The sequence below is a fragment of the Hyla sarda genome, unplaced genomic scaffold (genome assembly GCF_029499605.1).
Source record: "Hyla sarda isolate aHylSar1 unplaced genomic scaffold, aHylSar1.hap1 scaffold_2438, whole genome shotgun sequence".
In the NCBI taxonomy this organism is placed as follows: domain Eukaryota; kingdom Metazoa; phylum Chordata; class Amphibia; order Anura; family Hylidae; genus Hyla; species Hyla sarda.
Genome location: NW_026609125.1, coordinates 1 through 24,996, shown reverse-complemented (window position 1 = coordinate 24,996; position 24,996 = coordinate 1). Strand labels below are relative to the sequence as shown.

Genomic DNA, 24,996 nt, shown 5'->3' with positions numbered 1-24,996 from the left:
GGGATCAACAACGTTAGTGACACCTGACAGGAACCTCTCGGCGGCTTCGGGGTCGGATGACTTGGGGGCGTAGAGGTTGCTGTAGAAGTCGTGGACGACCCCCATCACTTCCTCCTTGCCGCTCCTCATGTGTCCGGTCTCATCTCGTAGCTCAGTCAGGGGCGTGTGGCCGGCATGGAGCTTCCTGAAAAAGAAAGAGTTACATTTCTCACCCTTCTCCAGGTTCTCCACCTTGGAACGAAAGACGATTCGCTTGGATTCCTCCTCAAAGTGCCTTTTCAAGCTCTTTTTGGTCTCCTCCAGCTCCTCCCTGACGTCCCAGCCACACTGGAGCAGGTCCTGCAGGGACCGCAGCTCGCGCTGCAGTTTCCTCAAGTCCCACTTCTTCGCACACGCCTGTTGTCTGCCTTTTGCCTGAAAGAAACAACGGAATTCGACTTTAACATATTCCCACCAATCGCTGATGCACTTGAACAGACATTTGTCATTTCGCCATACAAGGTAAGCATCCCTAAGTTCCTCCATGACCTCCCTCTGCTCCAACAGGGCACAATTCAACTTCCAGGAGCCCGGGCCAGGTGGGAATCCATGGCCCAGAGTCCCCCGGAATCGAATGGCCCTGTGGTCAGAGAAGAAGCAGGGGACCATAGAGTACGACACCTTTCTGACTGCTCTCGAAGTGAAGATGAAGTCTATCCGAGAACGGAGCGAGCCATCGGGGCGGCTCCACGTATAGTTTACGGAGCCGTTCCCGATGGACCCGACAACGTCCTGCAAGGATGCCTCCGTCACCATCTCAATCAGCAGTTTAGACGTCACGTCCAGATTGGCGGATGTGCCAGAACTGCGCCCGTCCACCTCAATGGGGCAGTTGAAGTCACCACCCAACACTACTGCTCTAGTGGTGGCGAGTTCAGCCCGCAGGGCCTGGAGAACCTCCAGTCGGACATCCCTCTCAGGGGAGGCATACACGTTGATGAGCCGCACGGGCTCACCCGCCCAGGAACCGTCTGCGACAAGAAGTCTGCCACAGACGAGCTCCCGGACGGAATCAAGTGCAAAGTTACCTCCCCTGATCAGGATGGCCACCCCCGCAGACCTATTGTCGCCCCCACCAGACCAGTAGGAAGGGCCGTGAGGCCACTGCCTGGCCAGATGGTTGTAAGACCTAGAAGCAGACAAAGCACATTCCTGCAACATGTAAACATCACACCTCTGGGAATCTAAGAACGTAAGAACAGTCTGAAATCTAAACCAAGCTCTAATACTCCTCACATTAATGCAGAAGATGTTGAGATCAGCCATGGGAATAAAAAGAGAGGTTAGTTCTGATACTAGTTACCAGTCTGGTCGGACGGGTCCTCTTCTCTGGCGCCTGTCGGCTCCTGTGGCTTCTCGTAGCGCCCTTCCAAGAACTCGTCGTAGACCGTGTTGGACGGAGTGTCCAGGATTTTCTTAACCTCTGGGTCCTGCAGCAGCTCCTCCATAGATTGAGCTTGGACTGGCTCTGCTTGGACCTGCTCCACTTGGGCCTGCTCCATCACCTCCTCTCCTTCTGAAGCTTCAAGGCTCTCGCAGACCTGCTCCATCTCCTCCTCCTCATCTGAAGCTTGAGGGGTCTCGCAGGTCTCGATTATTTTTCTTTTGTGGGACTCTTCTGATACGTTGTCCCTTCCTTTCCTCTTCCTCTGTATGGTACCTGGGGGAGGAAGCACAGGAAAGTCCTCCGAAGGGCGGGCACCAGCAGCTGGAGGGGGGTTAGGTGCTGCTGGGCCAGGAGAGAAAGGAGGCTGGGTGGGGCGGGGGGCAGGAGAGAGTGCCCGGGCAGGGGAGGACGGGGCAGGGGTGGGCCGGGCAGGGGAGGACGGGGCAGGGGTGGGCCGGGCAGGGGAGGACGGGGCAGGGGTGGGCCGGGGTGGGGTACGGGGGGCAGGGGTGGGCCGGGGTGGGGTACGGGGGGCAGGGGTGGGGCGGGATGGGGCAGGAGGGGCGGGGGTGGGACGGGATGGGGCGGGGGTGGGACGGGATGGGGCAGGAGGGGCAGGGGTGGGACGGGATGGGGCAGGAGGGGCAGGGGTGGGACGGGATGGGGCAGGGGTGGGACGGGATGGGGCAGGGGTGGGGCGGGATGGGGCAGGAGATGGGGCGGGAGGGGCAGGGGATGGGGCGGGAGGGGCAGGGGAGGGGCGGGACGGGGCAGGGGTGGTGGCTTTCGCCTTCTTACCCTCCTTGGTCGGCTTGGCCATCCGTGGTGTTGGCTCCGGAGCTGGGGCTGGCTTCGGTGCTCTCGCTGCCACAGATGCCCATGTTCTCTCCCTCTGGGGGCAGTCCTTGTAGCTGTGGGCTGCCAGTCCGCAGAGGTTGCAGGTCTTGCTCTTGGGGCAGTCCTTGGTCGTGTGACCTGTCACACGGCAATACCTGCAGGCATCCTCCGTACAGTCCTTGCCCTCGTGGCCCATCTTGCCACATCTCCTGCAGGTCTGCGGCATGTCCGGGTAGAAGATAAGTCCTGTGGAGTTGCCCAAGGAAAATGTCGTTGGCAGGTGCTGTAGTCCGTCTGGAGAAGCAGGGTTCTTGTTGAGTCTGACGACCACAGACCACTTGCAGGTCCAGTATCCGAGTGAGTTCAGGATGCGGGTGGGCTCCCTCACCACGGTGCAGAAGCGCTTCAGGAAGGTCGAGATGTCCGTGCCTGGGGTGTGTGGGTTCCGCATTGAGACCGTCACCCGCCTCTCCTCTCTTTGAATAAGGCAGTTGCCCACAAAGCGAGAGAAAGGGGATTCGGGACTCGCCGCTTTCACCACCTCCCAGTATCTTCTACAGGTCCCAATGGTGGCAAAGGTGATGTAGAAGATTCCCGAAAAGAAGGTTGCTATTCCCAGGGTGTCAGCCGTGGGGAAGCCTTGATCCGCCAGCATCTTCTTGCAGAACACGTCGTGGGACATGTCCGGCACCCTTCCGTCCACGGGCTTGAGCTTCAAGGCAACAGTCTGCCTCATCCAGGGCTCCAGGGTTGGAGCTTCCAGGTTAGGAATTCTGCCGCCCTTCTGCCTTGCCGTGGTGGAGGTTGAAGCTTGCTGTGGTTGGGGCTGGACCTCCAGGCCTTGCCCTGCAGCCTCCTGGGTGGACTTGCTGGTTGAGGCCATGGCTTCTTCCAGCAGGCTCTTTTCCGCTTCCTTGCTTGCTTGTGGAGAGAGGCTTCGCAAAGTCTTCTTTCCCGGGTGGGAGGAGCTATGCAGATCCGGTCCCGGTGGGAGGAGCTATGCAAATCCTTCTCCAGAGGCAGCGAGTTTCTTCGAAAAGATTCTGCGCCGCCTTCCTCTTCGCCGCTGTTCCGGAATTCACCGCCGATTCCCTTCTTCCAGGTTCTTCGTCGGCTTCTTCCGGAGCTGCAGTCTTCAAGATCTTCTCCTTCTTCAGATGTTCCGAGGCAGGCAGGAGACGATCTTCAGGTGGTATGCTCTAGAGAAATGCGGTTCTAATAAGAACGAAAAGTACTGCAATCGTACTACGCAAAATCTCTACCACAATGCTTGGAGTTCTTCAGACCGTAGCGATCATGGTATCTCCCCTGCACAGGTGTGCTGGCTACTCAAATGATCCAATTAAGGAGGCCATTTAGTCAGCAGCAGCAGAAGTCCTGTGCCTGGACGCTCCAACAGGGGCCAGACACAAGCAGAAGCAGAAGCAGCAGAAGCAGCAGCAGCACCACCTTTTGTTTTTTGGCTGCAGCAGCAGCAAGGCCCACAGGGCTGGCTAGCTGGCTAGCCAGCAAGCAGGTAGCAATGAAAGTAGGAATCTTTCTTTTTAACCCTGTAAGGGGGTGGTGCACTGTACCCGAAGATACTGCCATATCGGGTCAATGCATAGGGCGACGGAAGCAAGCTTCGAAATCGGCCCCCGTTCTCAAAAATCCATTTAATATATGGTCCCCAGATAGGGGACGTATCAGATATTAAACTGATAAGAACAGATACTACACTTGATCTTAGCCAAAAGGCCGAGAAGCGATAACCGTGAAAGGGGCGGGCCCAACAAGGTCCCCTTCATGGGCACTATCACTGCTTGCTGTCAGGGAGGCTGCCAGACAATTTTCCATGCACACTCTGGGCTGGGGGGCAGTCAACCACCAGTACACACAGCAGAACCTAAACCCATACCATTATTGCTAAGCAGCAAGACAGGGGCCCATTGCACTCCCACGGGGCCTTTTTAAATGCAATCCATAACCCGGATTTGCCAGGAACCCTTCTTACTCCTCCTACTTGCATGTGACACTGGGCTTAGGATCTGCATAGGAAACACACACACAAGCACACACCTACCTTTGTTGCCTGCAGATGCCTCCTTGGCTGTCCCCAAACGGTATCAAACCAACACCCACGGGAAGCTGTAAGCATAGAGGACATGCCTGCACCCCATTGGACTTACCTGTGTGGGTTAAATCCGGGTTATTTGACAACCTATGGCGGTGATGGTTCTGCTCAGGCAGAGCAGTGCTGATGCTCCTCATAAAGCTGTCGCTGCTGTGAAGGTTCTAGGTGACATCACAAATCCCTTTGGTTACATACACAACAAAGCTGGGTTGTTGTTGTTTACACTCTGCAAGGCCTGTGGAAGTGAGTGACATCATAGCACTGTAGTTCTGAGGGTTCAAGATGGATGCAACAATCTCCTGTTGCTTCTATGAAGGCCGTAATAGACGACATCACCAAACAGCTCCATAGTCACATACACAGCAAAGGAGAGATGTTGTTTACACCTAGTGATGTCAGTGGTATTGAGTGACATCACAGCACAGTGCTAAGGCTCCTGGGCCTGGACACAGCAGCGGCTGCAATATCTCAACGGAGAATACGTTTATATCTATATGTGTGTGTGCGCATATATATATATATATATATATATATATATATATATATATATATATATATATATATATTTCTCCGCCGAAATCACTTTTAAACCCATTTCCACCTTTTTTTCCCTTCTCTTCCTCTTACTTTTTTTTCACGTTTTTTTACGTTTTTCTCCTTTTCGCCTCTTTTCTGGGCGTATTATTCTTCTTTTTCTTCTTTTTTTTCGTCTAATGCATACCCCATCAGTGCAGCAATGCTTATTCAATACCGCCAGCAGATGGAGACACTGGGGGATAATTTTCTAAGGATTTATACTGATTTTTCCTGTCTGAATTTGTCGCACAGAAAGTTGCAGGCCAAATATGTGTGACATTTCTGCGACTTTAGCTTCTAGAGCATTTTTACAACATTATACATAGGTGCTGAATACATAAAAAGCGACTGTTCAGCGACAGACAAGTCGCATCGGCTGAAAGTAGGCCAGAATGTCAGTCCATGTTGGAGCAGGTTTAGATACAGTCTAAAGCATAGATCTCAAAGTCTGTGCACAGAATTTAGCAAGGGCCTCGCACCTTCTGATGCATCAGGTAGGTGCACAATAGCATAGCCTAACCCTCTGTACTTTGGTCTATATTGATGCGGGACATAGACAGCCAGCTGATGACCAATCCATTAGTGCAATGGATGGCTGGAAGCATTTGTCTTTGCCTTTGCAATACCACAGAAGCAATGCATGGTCAATGTACAGCAATGACACACCTGTGTGAACAGCCAGGAGACCCCCCCCCCCCCCCCATGTTATGTTACATAGTTACATAGTTAGTACGGTCGAAAAAAGACATATGTCCATCACGTTCAACCAGGGAATTAAGGGGTAGGGGTGTGGCGCGATATTGGGGAAGGGATGAGATTTTATATTTCTTCATAAGCATTAATCTTATTTTGTCAATTAGGAACATTCAGCACCCACCCGCTATCAAGGCAGCTGCCTATCATGTCATGCCCTACCTGCACAGGTGTGCTGGCTACTCAAATGATCCAATTAAGGAGGCCATTTAGTCAGCAGCAGCAGAAGTCCTGTGCCTGGACGCTCCAACAGGGGCCAGACACAAGCAGAAGCAGAAGCAGCAGAAGCAGCAGCAGCACCACCTTTTGTTTTTTGGCTGCAGCAGCAGCAAGGCCCACAGGGCTGGCTAGCTGGCTAGCCAGCAAGCAGGTAGCAATGAAAGTAGGAATCTTTCTTTTTAACCCTGTAAGGGGGTGGTGCACTGTACCCGAAGATACTGCCATATCGGGTCAATGCATAGGGCGACGGAAGCAAGCTTCGAAATCGGCCCCCGTTCTCAAAAATCCATTTAATATATGGTCCCCAGATAGGGGACGTATCAGATATTAAACTGATAAGAACAGATACTACACTTGATCTTAGCCAAAAGGCCGAGAAGCGATAACCGTGAAAGGGGCGGGCCCAACAAGGTCCCCTTCATGGGCACTATCACTGCTTGCTGTCAGGGAGGCTGCCAGACAATTTTCCATGCACACTCTGGGCTGGGGGGCAGTCAACCACCAGTACACACAGCAGAACCTAAACCCATACCATTATTGCTAAGCAGCAAGACAGGGGCCCATTGCACTCCCACGGGGCCTTTTTAAATGCAATCCATAACCCGGATTTGCCAGGAACCCTTCTTACTCCTCCTACTTGCATGTGACACTGGGCTTAGGATCTGCATAGGAAACACACACACAAGCACACACCTACCTTTGTTGCCTGCAGATGCCTCCTTGGCTGTCCCCAAACGGTATCAAACCAACACCCACGGGAAGCTGTAAGCATAGAGGACATGCCTGCACCCCATTGGACTTACCTGTGTGGGTTAAATCCGGGTTATTTGACAACCTATGGCGGTGATGGTTCTGCTCAGGCAGAGCAGTGCTGATGCTCCTCATAAAGCTGTCGCTGCTGTGAAGGTTCTAGGTGACATCACAAATCCCTTTGGTTACATACACAACAAAGCTGGGTTGTTGTTGTTTACACTCTGCAAGGCCTGTGGAAGTGAGTGACATCATAGCACTGTAGTTCTGAGGGTTCAAGATGGATGCAACAATCTCCTGTTGCTTCTATGAAGGCCGTAATAGACGACATCACCAAACAGCTCCATAGTCACATACACAGCAAAGGAGAGATGTTGTTTACACCTAGTGATGTCAGTGGTATTGAGTGACATCACAGCACAGTGCTAAGGCTCCTGGGCCTGGACACAGCAGCGGCTGCAATATCTCAACGGAGAATACGTTTATATCTATATGTGTGTGTGCGCATATATATATATATATATATATATATATATATATATATATATATATATATATTTCTCCGCCGAAATCACTTTTAAACCCATTTCCACCTTTTTTTCCCTTCTCTTCCTCTTACTTTTTTTTCACGTTTTTTTACGTTTTTCTCCTTTTCGCCTCTTTTCTGGGCGTATTATTCTTCTTTTTCTTCTTTTTTTTCGTCTAATGCATACCCCATCAGTGCAGCAATGCTTATTCAATACCGCCAGCAGATGGAGACACTGGGGGATAATTTTCTAAGGATTTATACTGATTTTTCCTGTCTGAATTTGTCGCACAGAAAGTTGCAGGCCAAATATGTGTGACATTTCTGCGACTTTAGCTTCTAGAGCATTTTTACAACATTATACATAGGTGCTGAATACATAAAAAGCGACTGTTCAGCGACAGACAAGTCGCATCGGCTGAAAGTAGGCCAGAATGTCAGTCCATGTTGGAGCAGGTTTAGATACAGTCTAAAGCATAGATCTCAAAGTCTGTGCACAGAATTTAGCAAGGGCCTCGCACCTTCTGATGCATCAGGTAGGTGCACAATAGCATAGCCTAACCCTCTGTACTTTGGTCTATATTGATGCGGGACATAGACAGCCAGCTGATGACCAATCCATTAGTGCAATGGATGGCTGGAAGCATTTGTCTTTGCCTTTGCAATACCACAGAAGCAATGCATGGTCAATGTACAGCAATGACACACCTGTGTGAACAGCCAGGAGACCCCCCCCCCCCCCCCATGTTATGTTACATAGTTACATAGTTAGTACGGTCGAAAAAAGACATATGTCCATCACGTTCAACCAGGGAATTAAGGGGTAGGGGTGTGGCGCGATATTGGGGAAGGGATGAGATTTTATATTTCTTCATAAGCATTAATCTTATTTTGTCAATTAGGAACATTCAGCACCCACCCGCTATCAAGGCAGCTGCCTATCATGTCATGCCCTACCTGCACAGGTGTGCTGGCTACTCAAATGATCCAATTAAGGAGGCCATTTAGTCAGCAGCAGCAGAAGTCCTGTGCCTGGACGCTCCAACAGGGGCCAGACACAAGCAGAAGCAGAAGCAGCAGAAGCAGCAGCAGCACCACCTTTTGTTTTTTGGCTGCAGCAGCAGCAAGGCCCACAGGGCTGGCTAGCTGGCTAGCCAGCAAGCAGGTAGCAATGAAAGTAGGAATCTTTCTTTTTAACCCTGTAAGGGGGTGGTGCACTGTACCCGAAGATACTGCCATATCGGGTCAATGCATAGGGCGACGGAAGCAAGCTTCGAAATCGGCCCCCGTTCTCAAAAATCCATTTAATATATGGTCCCCAGATAGGGGACGTATCAGATATTAAACTGATAAGAACAGATTTTTTTTTTTTTTTTTTTTTTATCTAAAGCCGAGGAACGTGCTTTCGATTCACCCAAAGTGCAAGAAAAAGTGCAAACGTGTTACACTAAAAAAACGTGCACAAAGGATGCGGTCTATCGCAAGCCCTTCTCCGATAGGAGAGAGGCCCCCCAACAAACCTTACCCTTCGCCTCCGGACCAAAAGGTACCTGCGAGGTTCCAGGTTCGATGTCCCTTTTCGCCGAAGCTACTAGGGGACCACAAATGCTCCCGGCATCCCCCTTGGCGTTAGCCAAGGTATCTGCCCGCAGAGCCAATTACGGTAGGTACCCTGCCAAAGCAGGAGTACCCGGGGTGTTTGCAGGGAGGTGCGGAACCTAATGGCCACACACACCTCCCCTAGACCGCCAGGAGGGACACCCAGAAGGGCTACCGCATCCTGACAAATCCTGTGAACACACAACACGCAAAAGGTGATAAGAACAGATACTACACTTGATCTTAGCCAAAAGGCCGAGAAGCGATAACCGTGAAAGGGGCGGGCCCAACAAGGTCCCCTTCATGGGCACTATCACTGCTTGCTGTCAGGGAGGCTGCCAGACAATTTTCCATGCACACTCTGGGCTGGGGGGCAGTCAACCACCAGTACACACAGCAGAACCTAAACCCATACCATTATTGCTAAGCAGCAAGACAGGGGCCCATTGCACTCCCACGGGGCCTTTTTAAATGCAATCCATAACCCGGATTTGCCAGGAACCCTTCTTACTCCTCCTACTTGCATGTGACACTGGGCTTAGGATCTGCATAGGAAACACACACACAAGCACACACCTACCTTTGTTGCCTGCAGATGCCTCCTTGGCTGTCCCCAAACGGTATCAAACCAACACCCACGGGAAGCTGTAAGCATAGAGGACATGCCTGCACCCCATTGGACTTACCTGTGTGGGTTAAATCCGGGTTATTTGACAACCTATGGCGGTGATGGTTCTGCTCAGGCAGAGCAGTGCTGATGCTCCTCATAAAGCTGTCGCTGCTGTGAAGGTTCTAGGTGACATCACAAATCCCTTTGGTTACATACACAACAAAGCTGGGTTGTTGTTGTTTACACTCTGCAAGGCCTGTGGAAGTGAGTGACATCATAGCACTGTAGTTCTGAGGGTTCAAGATGGATGCAACAATCTCCTGTTGCTTCTATGAAGGCCGTAATAGACGACATCACCAAACAGCTCCATAGTCACATACACAGCAAAGGAGAGATGTTGTTTACACCTAGTGATGTCAGTGGTATTGAGTGACATCACAGCACAGTGCTAAGGCTCCTGGGCCTGGACACAGCAGCGGCTGCAATATCTCAACGGAGAATACGTTTATATCTATATGTGTGTGTGCGCATATATATATATATATATATATATATATATATATATATATATATATATATATATTTCTCCGCCGAAATCACTTTTAAACCCATTTCCACCTTTTTTTCCCTTCTCTTCCTCTTACTTTTTTTTCACGTTTTTTTACGTTTTTCTCCTTTTCGCCTCTTTTCTGGGCGTATTATTCTTCTTTTTCTTCTTTTTTTTCGTCTAATGCATACCCCATCAGTGCAGCAATGCTTATTCAATACCGCCAGCAGATGGAGACACTGGGGGATAATTTTCTAAGGATTTATACTGATTTTTCCTGTCTGAATTTGTCGCACAGAAAGTTGCAGGCCAAATATGTGTGACATTTCTGCGACTTTAGCTTCTAGAGCATTTTTACAACATTATACATAGGTGCTGAATACATAAAAAGCGACTGTTCAGCGACAGACAAGTCGCATCGGCTGAAAGTAGGCCAGAATGTCAGTCCATGTTGGAGCAGGTTTAGATACAGTCTAAAGCATAGATCTCAAAGTCTGTGCACAGAATTTAGCAAGGGCCTCGCACCTTCTGATGCATCAGGTAGGTGCACAATAGCATAGCCTAACCCTCTGTACTTTGGTCTATATTGATGCGGGACATAGACAGCCAGCTGATGACCAATCCATTAGTGCAATGGATGGCTGGAAGCATTTGTCTTTGCCTTTGCAATACCACAGAAGCAATGCATGGTCAATGTACAGCAATGACACACCTGTGTGAACAGCCAGGAGACCCCCCCCCCCCCCCCATGTTATGTTACATAGTTACATAGTTAGTACGGTCGAAAAAAGACATATGTCCATCACGTTCAACCAGGGAATTAAGGGGTAGGGGTGTGGCGCGATATTGGGGAAGGGATGAGATTTTATATTTCTTCATAAGCATTAATCTTATTTTGTCAATTAGGAACATTCAGCACCCACCCGCTATCAAGGCAGCTGCCTATCATGTCATGCCCTACCTGCACAGGTGTGCTGGCTACTCAAATGATCCAATTAAGGAGGCCATTTAGTCAGCAGCAGCAGAAGTCCTGTGCCTGGACGCTCCAACAGGGGCCAGACACAAGCAGAAGCAGAAGCAGCAGAAGCAGCAGCAGCACCACCTTTTGTTTTTTGGCTGCAGCAGCAGCAAGGCCCACAGGGCTGGCTAGCTGGCTAGCCAGCAAGCAGGTAGCAATGAAAGTAGGAATCTTTCTTTTTAACCCTGTAAGGGGGTGGTGCACTGTACCCGAAGATACTGCCATATCGGGTCAATGCATAGGGCGACGGAAGCAAGCTTCGAAATCGGCCCCCGTTCTCAAAAATCCATTTAATATATGGTCCCCAGATAGGGGACGTATCAGATATTAAACTGATAAGAACAGATACTACACTTGATCTTAGCCAAAAGGCCGAGAAGCGATAACCGTGAAAGGGGCGGGCCCAACAAGGTCCCCTTCATGGGCACTATCACTGCTTGCTGTCAGGGAGGCTGCCAGACAATTTTCCATGCACACTCTGGGCTGGGGGGCAGTCAACCACCAGTACACACAGCAGAACCTAAACCCATACCATTATTGCTAAGCAGCAAGACAGGGGCCCATTGCACTCCCACGGGGCCTTTTTAAATGCAATCCATAACCCGGATTTGCCAGGAACCCTTCTTACTCCTCCTACTTGCATGTGACACTGGGCTTAGGATCTGCATAGGAAACACACACACAAGCACACACCTACCTTTGTTGCCTGCAGATGCCTCCTTGGCTGTCCCCAAACGGTATCAAACCAACACCCACGGGAAGCTGTAAGCATAGAGGACATGCCTGCACCCCATTGGACTTACCTGTGTGGGTTAAATCCGGGTTATTTGACAACCTATGGCGGTGATGGTTCTGCTCAGGCAGAGCAGTGCTGATGCTCCTCATAAAGCTGTCGCTGCTGTGAAGGTTCTAGGTGACATCACAAATCCCTTTGGTTACATACACAACAAAGCTGGGTTGTTGTTGTTTACACTCTGCAAGGCCTGTGGAAGTGAGTGACATCATAGCACTGTAGTTCTGAGGGTTCAAGATGGATGCAACAATCTCCTGTTGCTTCTATGAAGGCCGTAATAGACGACATCACCAAACAGCTCCATAGTCACATACACAGCAAAGGAGAGATGTTGTTTACACCTAGTGATGTCAGTGGTATTGAGTGACATCACAGCACAGTGCTAAGGCTCCTGGGCCTGGACACAGCAGCGGCTGCAATATCTCAACGGAGAATACGTTTATATCTATATGTGTGTGTGCGCATATATATATATATATATATATATATATATATATATATATATATATATTTCTCCGCCGAAATCACTTTTAAACCCATTTCCACCTTTTTTTCCCTTCTCTTCCTCTTACTTTTTTTTCACGTTTTTTTACGTTTTTCTCCTTTTCGCCTCTTTTCTGGGCGTATTATTCTTCTTTTTCTTCTTTTTTTTCGTCTAATGCATACCCCATCAGTGCAGCAATGCTTATTCAATACCGCCAGCAGATGGAGACACTGGGGGATAATTTTCTAAGGATTTATACTGATTTTTCCTGTCTGAATTTGTCGCACAGAAAGTTGCAGGCCAAATATGTGTGACATTTCTGCGACTTTAGCTTCTAGAGCATTTTTACAACATTATACATAGGTGCTGAATACATAAAAAGCGACTGTTCAGCGACAGACAAGTCGCATCGGCTGAAAGTAGGCCAGAATGTCAGTCCATGTTGGAGCAGGTTTAGATACAGTCTAAAGCATAGATCTCAAAGTCTGTGCACAGAATTTAGCAAGGGCCTCGCACCTTCTGATGCATCAGGTAGGTGCACAATAGCATAGCCTAACCCTCTGTACTTTGGTCTATATTGATGCGGGACATAGACAGCCAGCTGATGACCAATCCATTAGTGCAATGGATGGCTGGAAGCATTTGTCTTTGCCTTTGCAATACCACAGAAGCAATGCATGGTCAATGTACAGCAATGACACACCTGTGTGAACAGCCAGGAGACCCCCCCCCCCCCCCCATGTTATGTTACATAGTTACATAGTTAGTACGGTCGAAAAAAGACATATGTCCATCACGTTCAACCAGGGAATTAAGGGGTAGGGGTGTGGCGCGATATTGGGGAAGGGATGAGATTTTATATTTCTTCATAAGCATTAATCTTATTTTGTCAATTAGGAACATTCAGCACCCACCCGCTATCAAGGCAGCTGCCTATCATGTCATGCCCTACCTGCACAGGTGTGCTGGCTACTCAAATGATCCAATTAAGGAGGCCATTTAGTCAGCAGCAGCAGAAGTCCTGTGCCTGGACGCTCCAACAGGGGCCAGACACAAGCAGAAGCAGAAGCAGCAGAAGCAGCAGCAGCACCACCTTTTGTTTTTTGGCTGCAGCAGCAGCAAGGCCCACAGGGCTGGCTAGCTGGCTAGCCAGCAAGCAGGTAGCAATGAAAGTAGGAATCTTTCTTTTTAACCCTGTAAGGGGGTGGTGCACTGTACCCGAAGATACTGCCATATCGGGTCAATGCATAGGGCGACGGAAGCAAGCTTCGAAATCGGCCCCCGTTCTCAAAAATCCATTTAATATATGGTCCCCAGATAGGGGACGTATCAGATATTAAACTGATAAGAACAGATACTACACTTGATCTTAGCCAAAAGGCCGAGAAGCGATAACCGTGAAAGGGGCGGGCCCAACAAGGTCCCCTTCATGGGCACTATCACTGCTTGCTGTCAGGGAGGCTGCCAGACAATTTTCCATGCACACTCTGGGCTGGGGGGCAGTCAACCACCAGTACACACAGCAGAACCTAAACCCATACCATTATTGCTAAGCAGCAAGACAGGGGCCCATTGCACTCCCACGGGGCCTTTTTAAATGCAATCCATAACCCGGATTTGCCAGGAACCCTTCTTACTCCTCCTACTTGCATGTGACACTGGGCTTAGGATCTGCATAGGAAACACACACACAAGCACACACCTACCTTTGTTGCCTGCAGATGCCTCCTTGGCTGTCCCCAAACGGTATCAAACCAACACCCACGGGAAGCTGTAAGCATAGAGGACATGCCTGCACCCCATTGGACTTACCTGTGTGGGTTAAATCCGGGTTATTTGACAACCTATGGCGGTGATGGTTCTGCTCAGGCAGAGCAGTGCTGATGCTCCTCATAAAGCTGTCGCTGCTGTGAAGGTTCTAGGTGACATCACAAATCCCTTTGGTTACATACACAACAAAGCTGGGTTGTTGTTGTTTACACTCTGCAAGGCCTGTGGAAGTGAGTGACATCATAGCACTGTAGTTCTGAGGGTTCAAGATGGATGCAACAATCTCCTGTTGCTTCTATGAAGGCCGTAATAGACGACATCACCAAACAGCTCCATAGTCACATACACAGCAAAGGAGAGATGTTGTTTACACCTAGTGATGTCAGTGGTATTGAGTGACATCACAGCACAGTGCTAAGGCTCCTGGGCCTGGACACAGCAGCGGCTGCAATATCTCAACGGAGAATACGTTTATATCTATATGTGTGTGTGCGCATATATATATATATATATATATATATATATATATATATATATATATATATATATTTCTCCGCCGAAATCACTTTTAAACCCATTTCCACCTTTTTTTCCCTTCTCTTCCTCTTACTTTTTTTTCACGTTTTTTTACGTTTTTCTCCTTTTCGCCTCTTTTCTGGGCGTATTATTCTTCTTTTTCTTCTTTTTTTTCGTCTAATGCATACCCCATCAGTGCAGCAATGCTTATTCAATACCGCCAGCAGATGGAGACACTGGGGGATAATTTTCTAAGGATTTATACTGATTTTTCCTGTCTGAATTTGTCGCACAGAAAGTTGCAGGCCAAATATGTGTGACATTTCTGCGACTTTAGCTTCTAGAGCATTTTTACAACATTATACATAGGTGCTGAATACATAAAAAGCGACTGTTCAGCGACAGACAAGTCGCATCGGCTGAAAGTAGGCCAGAATGTCAGTCCATGTTGGAGCAGGTTTAGATACAGTCTAAAGCATAGATCTCAAAGTCTGTGCACAGAATTTAGCAAGGGCCTCGCACCTTCTGATGCATCAGGTAGGTGCACAATAGCATAGCCTAACCCTCTGTACTTTGGTCTATATTGATGCGGGACATAGACAGCCAGCTGATGACCAATCCATTAGTGCAATGGATGGCTGGAAGCATTTGTCTTTGCCTTTGCAATACCACAGAAGCAATGCATGGTCAATGTACAGCAATGACACACCTGTGTGAACAGCCAGGAGACCCCCCCCCCCCCCCCATGTTATGTTACATAGTTACATAGTTAGTACGGTCGAAAAAAGACATATGTCCATCACGTTCAACCAGGGAATTAAGGGGTAGGGGTGTGGCGCGATATTGGGGAAGGGATGAGATTTTATATTTCTTCATAAGCATTAATCTTATTTTGTCAATTAGGAACATTCAGCACCCACCCGCTATCAAGGCAGCTGCCTATCATGTCATGCCCTACCTGCACAGGTGTGCTGGCTACTCAAATGATCCAATTAAGGAGGCCATTTAGTCAGCAGCAGCAGAAGTCCTGTGCCTGGACGCTCCAACAGGGGCCAGACACAAGCAGAAGCAGAAGCAGCAGAAGCAGCAGCAGCACCACCTTTTGTTTTTTGGCTGCAGCAGCAGCAAGGCCCACAGGGCTGGCTAGCTGGCTAGCCAGCAAGCAGGTAGCAATGAAAGTAGGAATCTTTCTTTTTAACCCTGTAAGGGGGTGGTGCACTGTACCCGAAGATACTGCCATATCGGGTCAATGCATAGGGCGACGGAAGCAAGCTTCGAAATCGGCCCCCGTTCTCAAAAATCCATTTAATATATGGTCCCCAGATAGGGGACGTATCAGATATTAAACTGATAAGAACAGATACTACACTTGATCTTAGCCAAAAGGCCGAGAAGCGATAACCGTGAAAGGGGCGGGCCCAACAAGGTCCCCTTCATGGGCACTATCACTGCTTGCTGTCAGGGAGGCTGCCAGACAATTTTCCATGCACACTCTGGGCTGGGGGGCAGTCAACCACCAGTACACACAGCAGAACCTAAACCCATACCATTATTGCTAAGCAGCAAGACAGGGGCCCATTGCACTCCCACGGGGCCTTTTTAAATGCAATCCATAACCCGGATTTGCCAGGAACCCTTCTTACTCCTCCTACTTGCATGTGACACTGGGCTTAGGATCTGCATAGGAAACACACACACAAGCACACACCTACCTTTGTTGCCTGCAGATGCCTCCTTGGCTGTCCCCAAACGGTATCAAACCAACACCCACGGGAAGCTGTAAGCATAGAGGACATGCCTGCACCCCATTGGACTTACCTGTGTGGGTTAAATCCGGGTTATTTGACAACCTATGGCGGTGATGGTTCTGCTCAGGCAGAGCAGTGCTGATGCTCCTCATAAAGCTGTCGCTGCTGTGAAGGTTCTAGGTGACATCACAAATCCCTTTGGTTACATACACAACAAAGCTGGGTTGTTGTTGTTTACACTCTGCAAGGCCTGTGGAAGTGAGTGACATCATAGCACTGTAGTTCTGAGGGTTCAAGATGGATGCAACAATCTCCTGTTGCTTCTATGAAGGCCGTAATAGACGACATCACCAAACAGCTCCATAGTCACATACACAGCAAAGGAGAGATGTTGTTTACACCTAGTGATGTCAGTGGTATTGAGTGACATCACAGCACAGTGCTAAGGCTCCTGGGCCTGGACACAGCAGCGGCTGCAATATCTCAACGGAGAATACGTTTATATCTATATGTGTGTGTGCGCATATATATATATATATATATATATATATATATATATATATATATATATATATATATTTCTCCGCCGAAATCACTTTTAAACCCATTTCCACCTTTTTTTCCCTTCTCTTCCTCTTACTTTTTTTTCACGTTTTTTTACGTTTTTCTCCTTTTCGCCTCTTTTCTGGGCGTATTATTCTTCTTTTTCTTCTTTTTTTTCGTCTAATGCATACCCCATCAGTGCAGCAATGCTTATTCAATACCGCCAGCAGATGGAGACACTGGGGGATAATTTTCTAAGGATTTATACTGATTTTTCCTGTCTGAATTTGTCGCACAGAAAGTTGCAGGCCAAATATGTGTGACATTTCTGCGACTTTAGCTTCTAGAGCATTTTTACAACATTATACATAGGTGCTGAATACATAAAAAGCGACTGTTCAGCGACAGACAAGTCGCATCGGCTGAAAGTAGGCCAGAATGTCAGTCCATGTTGGAGCAGGTTTAGATACAGTCTAAAGCATAGATCTCAAAGTCTGTGCACAGAATTTAGCAAGGGCCTCGCACCTTCTGATGCATCAGGTAGGTGCACAATAGCATAGCCTAACCCTCTGTACTTTGGTCTATATTGATGCGGGACATAGACAGCCAGCTGATGACCAATCCATTAGTGCAATGGATGGCTGGAAGCATTTGTCTTTGCCTTTGCAATACCACAGAAGCAATGCATGGTCAATGTACAGCAATGACACACCTGTGTGAACAGCCAGGAGACCCCCCCCCCCCCCCATGTTATGTTACATAGTTACATAGTTAGTACGGTCGAAAAAAGACATATGTCCATCACGTTCAACCAGGGAATTAAGGGGTAGGGGTGTGGCGCGATATTGGGGAAGGGATGAGATTTTATATTTCTTCATAAGCATTAATCTTATTTTGTCAATTAGGAACATTCAGCACCCACCCGCTATCAAGGCAGCTGCCTATCATGTCATGCCCTACCTGCACAGGTGTGCTGGCTACTCAAATGATCCAATTAAGGAGGCCATTTAGTCAGCAGCAGCAGAAGTCCTGTGCCTGGACGCTCCAACAGGGGCCAGACACAAGCAGAAGCAGAAGCAGCAGCAGCACCACCTTTTGTTTTTTGGCTGCAGCAGCAGCAAGGCCCACAGGGCTGGCTAGCTGGCTAGCCAGCAAGCAGGTAGCAATGAAAGTAGGAATCTTTCTTTTTAACCCTGTAAGGGGGTGGTGCACTGTACCCGAAGATACTGCCATATCGGGTCAATGCATAGGGCGACGGAAGCAAGCTTCGAAATCGGCCCCCGTTCTCAAAAATCCATTTAATATATGGTCCCCAGATAGGGGACGTATCAGATATTAAACTGATAAGAACAGATACTACACTTGATCTTAGCCAAAAGGCCGAGAAGCGATAACCGTGAAAGGGGCGGGCCCAACAAGGTCCCCTTCATGGGCACTATCACTGCTTGCTGTCAGGGAGGCTGCCAGACAATTTTCCATGCACACTCTGGGCTGGGGGGCAGTCAACCACCAGTACACACAGCAGAACCTAAACCCATACCATTATTGCTAAGCAGCAAGACAGGGGCCCATTGCACTCCCACGGGGCCTTTTTAAATGCAATCCATAACCCGGATTTGCCAGGAACCCTTCTTACTCCTCCTACTTGCATGTGACACTGGGCTTAGGATCTGCATAGGAAACACACACACAAGCACACACCTACCTTTGTTGCCTGCAGATGCCTCCTTGGCTGTCCCCAAACGGTATCAAACCAACACCCACGGGAAGCTGTAAGCATAGAGGACATGCCTGCACCCCATTGGACTTACCTGTGTGGGTTAAATCCGGGTTATTTGACAACCTATGGCGGTGATGGTTCTGCTCAGGCAGAGCAGTGCTGATGCTCCTCATAAAGCTGTCGCTGCTGTGAAGGTTCTAGGTGACATCACAAATCCCTTTGGTTACATACACAACAAAGCTGGGTTGTTGTTGTTTACACTCTGCAAGGCCTGTGGAAGTGAGTGACATCATAGCACTGTAGTTCTGAGGGTTCAAGATGGATGCAACAATCTCCTGTTGCTTCTATGAAGGCCGTAATAGACGACATCACCAAACAGCTCCATAGTCACATACACAGCAAAGGAGAGATGTTGTTTACACCTAGTGATGTCAGTGGTATTGAGTGACATCACAGCACAGTGCTAAGGCTCCTGGGCCTGGACACAGCAGCGGCTGCAATATCTCAACGGAGAATACGTTTATATCTATATGTGTGTGTGCGCATATATATATATATATATATATATATATATATATATATATATATATATATTTCTCCGCCGAAATCACTTTTAAACCCATTTCCACCTTTTTTTCCCTTCTCTTCCTCTTACTTTTTTTTCACGTTTTTTTACGTTTTTCTCCTTTTCGCCTCTTTTCTGGGCGTATTATTCTTCTTTTTCTTCTTTTTTTTCGTCTAATGCATACCCCATCAGTGCAGCAATGCTTATTCAATACCGCCAGCAGATGGAGACACTGGGGGATAATTTTCTAAGGATTTATACTGATTTTTCCTGTCTGAATTTGTCGCACAGAAAGTTGCAGGCCAAATATGTGTGACATTTCTGCGACTTTAGCTTCTAGAGCATTTTTACAACATTATACATAGGTGCTGAATACATAAAAAGCGACTGTTCAGCGACAGACAAGTCGCATCGGCTGAAAGTAGGCCAGAATGTCAGTCCATGTTGGAGCAGGTTTAGATACAGTCTAAAGCATAGATCTCAAAGTCTGTGCACAGAATTTAGCAAGGGCCTCGCACCTTCTGATGCATCAGGTAGGTGCACAATAGCATAGCCTAACCCTCTGTACTTTGGTCTATATTGATGCGGGGACATAGACAGCCAGCTGATGACCAATCCATTAGTGCAATGGATGGCTGGAAGCATTTGTCTTTGCCTTTGCAATACCACAGAAGCAATGCATGGTCAATGTACAGCAATGACACACCTGTGTGAACAGCCAGGAGACCCCCCCCCCCCCCCCATGTTATGTTACATAGTTACATAGTTAGTACGGTCGAAAAAAGACATATGTCCATCACGTTCAACCAGGGAATTAAGGGGTAGGGGTGTGGCGCGATATTGGGGAAGGGATGAGATTTTATATTTCTTCATAAGCATTAATCTTATTTTGTCAATTAGGAACATTCAGCACCCACCCGCTATCAAGGCAGCTGCCTATCATGTCATGCCCTACCTGCACAGGTGTGCTGGCTACTCAAATGATCCAATTAAGGAGGCCATTTAGTCAGCAGCAGCAGAAGTCCTGTGCCTGGACGCTCCAACAGGGGCCAGACACAAGCAGAAGCAGAAGCAGCAGAAGCAGCAGCAGCACCACCTTTTGTTTTTTGGCTGCAGCAGCAGCAAGGCCCACAGGGCTGGCTAGCTGGCTAGCCAGCAAGCAGGTAGCAATGAAAGTAGGAATCTTTCTTTTTAACCCTGTAAGGGGGTGGTGCACTGTACCCGAAGATACTGCCATATCGGGTCAATGCATAGGGCGACGGAAGCAAGCTTCGAAATCGGCCCCCGTTCTCAAAAATCCATTTAATATATGGTCCCCAGATAGGGGACGTATCAGATATTAAACTGATAAGAACAGATACTACACTTGATCTTAGCCAAAAGGCCGAGAAGCGATAACCGTGAAAGGGGCGGGCCCAACAAGGTCCCCTTCATGGGCACTATCACTGCTTGCTGTCAGGGAGGCTGCCAGACAATTTTCCATGCACACTCTGGGCTGGGGGGCAGTCAACCACCAGTACACACAGCAGAACCTAAACCCATACCATTATTGCTAAGCAGCAAGACAGGGGCCCATTGCACTCCCACGGGGCCTTTTTAAATGCAATCCATAACCCGGATTTGCCAGGAACCCTTCTTACTCCTCCTACTTGCATGTGACACTGGGCTTAGGATCTGCATAGGAAACACACACACAAGCACACACCTACCTTTGTTGCCTGCAGATGCCTCCTTGGCTGTCCCCAAACGGTATCAAACCAACACCCACGGGAAGCTGTAAGCATAGAGGACATGCCTGCACCCCATTGGACTTACCTGTGTGGGTTAAATCCGGGTTATTTGACAACCTATGGCGGTGATGGTTCTGCTCAGGCAGAGCAGTGCTGATGCTCCTCATAAAGCTGTCGCTGCTGTGAAGGTTCTAGGTGACATCACAAATCCCTTTGGTTACATACACAACAAAGCTGGGTTGTTGTTGTTTACACTCTGCAAGGCCTGTGGAAGTGAGTGACATCATAGCACTGTAGTTCTGAGGGTTCAAGATGGATGCAACAATCTCCTGTTGCTTCTATGAAGGCCGTAATAGACGACATCACCAAACAGCTCCATAGTCACATACACAGCAAAGGAGAGATGTTGTTTACACCTAGTGATGTCAGTGGTATTGAGTGACATCACAGCACAGTGCTAAGGCTCCTGGGCCTGGACACAGCAGCGGCTGCAATATCTCAACGGAGAATACGTTTATATCTATATGTGTGTGTGCGCATATATATATATATATATATATATATATATATATATATATATATATATATATATATATTTCTCCGCCGAAATCACTTTTAAACCCATTTCCACCTTTTTTTCCCTTCTCTTCCTCTTACTTTTTTTTCACGTTTTTTTACGTTTTTCTCCTTTTCGCCTCTTTTCTGGGCGTATTATTCTTCTTTTTCTTCTTTTTTTTCGTCTAATGCATACCCCATCAGTGCAGCAATGCTTATTCAATACCGCCAGCAGATGGAGACACTGGGGGATAATTTTCTAAGGATTTATACTGATTTTTCCTGTCTGAATTTGTCGCACAGAAAGTTGCAGGCCAAATATGTGTGACATTTCTGCGACTTTAGCTTCTAGAGCATTTTTACAACATTATACATAGGTGCTGAATACATAAAAAGCGACTGTTCAGCGACAGACAAGTCGCATCGGCTGAAAGTAGGCCAGAATGTCAGTCCATGTTGGAGCAGGTTTAGATACAGTCTAAAGCATAGATCTCAAAGTCTGTGCACAGAATTTAGCAAGGGCCTCGCACCTTCTGATGCATCAGGTAGGTGCACAATAGCATAGCCTAACCCTCTGTACTTTGGTCTATATTGATGCGGGACATAGACAGCCAGCTGATGACCAATCCATTAGTGCAATGGATGGCTGGAAGCATTTGTCTTTGCCTTTGCAATACCACAGAAGCAATGCATGGTCAATGTACAGCAATGACACACCTGTGTGAACAGCCAGGAGACCCCCCCCCCCCCCCCATGTTATGTTACATAGTTACATAGTTAGTACGGTCGAAAAAAGACATATGTCCATCACGTTCAACCAGGGAATTAAGGGGTAGGGGTGTGGCGCGATATTGGGGAAGGGATGAGATTTTATATTTCTTCATAAGCATTAATCTTATTTTGTCAATTAGGAACATTCAGCACCCACCCGCTATCAAGGCAGCTGCCTATCATGTCATGCCCTACCTGCACAGGTGTGCTGGCTACTCAAATGATCCAATTAAGGAGGCCATTTAGTCAGCAGCAGCAGAAGTCCTGTGCCTGGACGCTCCAACAGGGGCCAGACACAAGCAGAAGCAGAAGCAGCAGAAGCAGCAGCAGCACCACCTTTTGTTTTTTGGCTGCAGCAGCAGCAAGGCCCACAGGGCTGGCTAGCTGGCTAGCCAGCAAGCAGGTAGCAATGAAAGTAGGAATCTTTCTTTTTAACCCTGTAAGGGGGTGGTGCACTGTACCCGAAGATACTGCCATATCGGGTCAATGCATAGGGCGACGGAAGCAAGCTTCGAAATCGGCCCCCGTTCTCAAAAATCCATTTAATATATGGTCCCCAGATAGGGGACGTATCAGATATTAAACTGATAAGAACAGATACTACACTTGATCTTAGCCAAAAGGCCGAGAAGCGATAACCGTGAAAGGGGCGGGCCCAACAAGGTCCCCTTCATGGGCACTATCACTGCTTGCTGTCAGGGAGGCTGCCAGACAATTTTCCATGCACACTCTGGGCTGGGGGGCAGTCAACCACCAGTACACACAGCAGAACCTAAACCCATACCATTATTGCTAAGCAGCAAGACAGGGGCCCATTGCACTCCCACGGGGCCTTTTTAAATGCAATCCATAACCCGGATTTGCCAGGAACCCTTCTTACTCCTCCTACTTGCATGTGACACTGGGCTTAGGATCTGCATAGGAAACACACACACAAGCACACACCTACCTTTGTTGCCTGCAGATGCCTCCTTGGCTGTCCCCAAACGGTATCAAACCAACACCCACGGGAAGCTGTAAGCATAGAGGACATGCCTGCACCCCATTGGACTTACCTGTGTGGGTTAAATCCGGGTTATTTGACAACCTATGGCGGTGATGGTTCTGCTCAGGCAGAGCAGTGCTGATGCTCCTCATAAAGCTGTCGCTGCTGTGAAGGTTCTAGGTGACATCACAAATCCCTTTGGTTACATACACAACAAAGCTGGGTTGTTGTTGTTTACACTCTGCAAGGCCTGTGGAAGTGAGTGACATCATAGCACTGTAGTTCTGAGGGTTCAAGATGGATGCAACAATCTCCTGTTGCTTCTATGAAGGCCGTAATAGACGACATCACCAAACAGCTCCATAGTCACATACACAGCAAAGGAGAGATGTTGTTTACACCTAGTGATGTCAGTGGTATTGAGTGACATCACAGCACAGTGCTAAGGCTCCTGGGCCTGGACACAGCAGCGGCTGCAATATCTCAACGGAGAATACGTTTATATCTATATGTGTGTGTGCGCATATATATATATATATATATATATATATATATATATATATATATATATATTTCTCCGCCGAAATCACTTTTAAACCATTTCCACCTTTTTTTCCCTTCTCTTCCTCTTACTTTTTTTTCACGTTTTTTTACGTTTTTCTCCTTTTCGCCTCTTTTCTGGGCGTATTATTCTTCTTTTTCTTCTTTTTTTTCGTCTAATGCATACCCCATCAGTGCAGCAATGCTTATTCAATACCGCCAGCAGATGGAGACACTGGGGGATAATTTTCTAAGGATTTATACTGATTTTTCCTGTCTGAATTTGTCGCACAGAAAGTTGCAGGCCAAATATGTGTGACATTTCTGCGACTTTAGCTTCTAGAGCATTTTTACAACATTATACATAGGTGCTGAATACATAAAAAGCGACTGTTCAGCGACAGACAAGTCGCATCGGCTGAAAGTAGGCCAGAATGTCAGTCCATGTTGGAGCAGGTTTAGATACAGTCTAAAGCATAGATCTCAAAGTCTGTGCACAGAATTTAGCAAGGGCCTCGCACCTTCTGATGCATCAGGTAGGTGCACAATAGCATAGCCTAACCCTCTGTACTTTGGTCTATATTGATGCGGGACATAGACAGCCAGCTGATGACCAATCCATTAGTGCAATGGATGGCTGGAAGCATTTGTCTTTGCCTTTGCAATACCACAGAAGCAATGCATGGTCAATGTACAGCAATGACACACCTGTGTGAACAGCCAGGAGACCCCCCCCCCCCCCCCATGTTATGTTACATAGTTACATAGTTAGTACGGTCGAAAAAAGACATATGTCCATCACGTTCAACCAGGGAATTAAGGGGTAGGGGTGTGGCGCGATATTGGGGAAGGGATGAGATTTTATATTTCTTCATAAGCATTAATCTTATTTTGTCAATTAGGAACATTCAGCACCCACCCGCTATCAAGGCAGCTGCCTATCATGTCATGCCCTACCTGCACAGGTGTGCTGGCTACTCAAATGATCCAATTAAGGAGGCCATTTAGTCAGCAGCAGCAGAAGTCCTGTGCCTGGACGCTCCAACAGGGGCCAGACACAAGCAGAAGCAGAAGCAGCAGAAGCAGCAGCAGCACCACCTTTTGTTTTTTGGCTGCAGCAGCAGCAAGGCCCACAGGGCTGGCTAGCTGGCTAGCCAGCAAGCAGGTAGCAATGAAAGTAGGAATCTTTCTTTTTAACCCTGTAAGGGGGTGGTGCACTGTACCCGAAGATACTGCCATATCGGGTCAATGCATAGGGCGACGGAAGCAAGCTTCGAAATCGGCCCCCGTTCTCAAAAATCC

The 24,996-nt window shown here is 48.0% G+C and overlaps 9 non-coding genes and 2 pseudogenes across 9 annotated transcripts; all 11 read right to left on the bottom strand.

Annotated features, from left to right (window-relative positions):
• Nucleotides 1–3,821: 3,821 nt before the first annotated feature.
• On the bottom strand, nucleotides 3,822–4,012 carry LOC130323179 (U2 spliceosomal RNA). Its single transcript, XR_008868544.1, has one exon. It is a non-coding gene; the product is annotated as a U2 spliceosomal RNA (small nuclear RNA).
• A 2,105-nt stretch (nucleotides 4,013–6,117) lies between these two features.
• On the bottom strand, nucleotides 6,118–6,308 carry LOC130323177 (U2 spliceosomal RNA). Its single transcript, XR_008868543.1, has one exon. It is a non-coding gene; the product is annotated as a U2 spliceosomal RNA (small nuclear RNA).
• Nucleotides 6,309–8,407: 2,099 nt separating this feature from the next.
• On the bottom strand, nucleotides 8,408–8,595 carry LOC130323186 (U2 spliceosomal RNA). The gene has a single exon (XR_008868549.1). It is a non-coding gene; the product is annotated as a U2 spliceosomal RNA (small nuclear RNA).
• A 370-nt stretch (nucleotides 8,596–8,965) lies between these two features.
• On the bottom strand, nucleotides 8,966–9,066 carry LOC130323190 (U2 spliceosomal RNA; annotated as a pseudogene).
• Nucleotides 9,067–11,167: 2,101 nt separating this feature from the next.
• Nucleotides 11,168–11,358, bottom strand: LOC130323176 (U2 spliceosomal RNA). The gene has a single exon (XR_008868542.1). It is a non-coding gene; the product is annotated as a U2 spliceosomal RNA (small nuclear RNA).
• Nucleotides 11,359–13,453: 2,095 nt separating this feature from the next.
• On the bottom strand, nucleotides 13,454–13,644 carry LOC130323194 (U2 spliceosomal RNA). The gene has a single exon (XR_008868553.1). It is a non-coding gene; the product is annotated as a U2 spliceosomal RNA (small nuclear RNA).
• A 2,101-nt stretch (nucleotides 13,645–15,745) lies between these two features.
• Nucleotides 15,746–15,936, bottom strand: LOC130323193 (U2 spliceosomal RNA). The gene has a single exon (XR_008868552.1). It is a non-coding gene; the product is annotated as a U2 spliceosomal RNA (small nuclear RNA).
• Nucleotides 15,937–18,029: 2,093 nt separating this feature from the next.
• Nucleotides 18,030–18,220, bottom strand: LOC130323192 (U2 spliceosomal RNA). Its single transcript, XR_008868551.1, has one exon. It is a non-coding gene; the product is annotated as a U2 spliceosomal RNA (small nuclear RNA).
• Nucleotides 18,221–20,318: 2,098 nt separating this feature from the next.
• On the bottom strand, nucleotides 20,319–20,509 carry LOC130323187 (U2 spliceosomal RNA). The gene has a single exon (XR_008868550.1). It is a non-coding gene; the product is annotated as a U2 spliceosomal RNA (small nuclear RNA).
• Nucleotides 20,510–22,614: 2,105 nt separating this feature from the next.
• On the bottom strand, nucleotides 22,615–22,805 carry LOC130323175 (U2 spliceosomal RNA). Its single transcript, XR_008868541.1, has one exon. It is a non-coding gene; the product is annotated as a U2 spliceosomal RNA (small nuclear RNA).
• Nucleotides 22,806–24,901: 2,096 nt separating this feature from the next.
• On the bottom strand, nucleotides 24,902–24,996 carry LOC130323191 (U2 spliceosomal RNA; annotated as a pseudogene; the record flags this gene model as incomplete).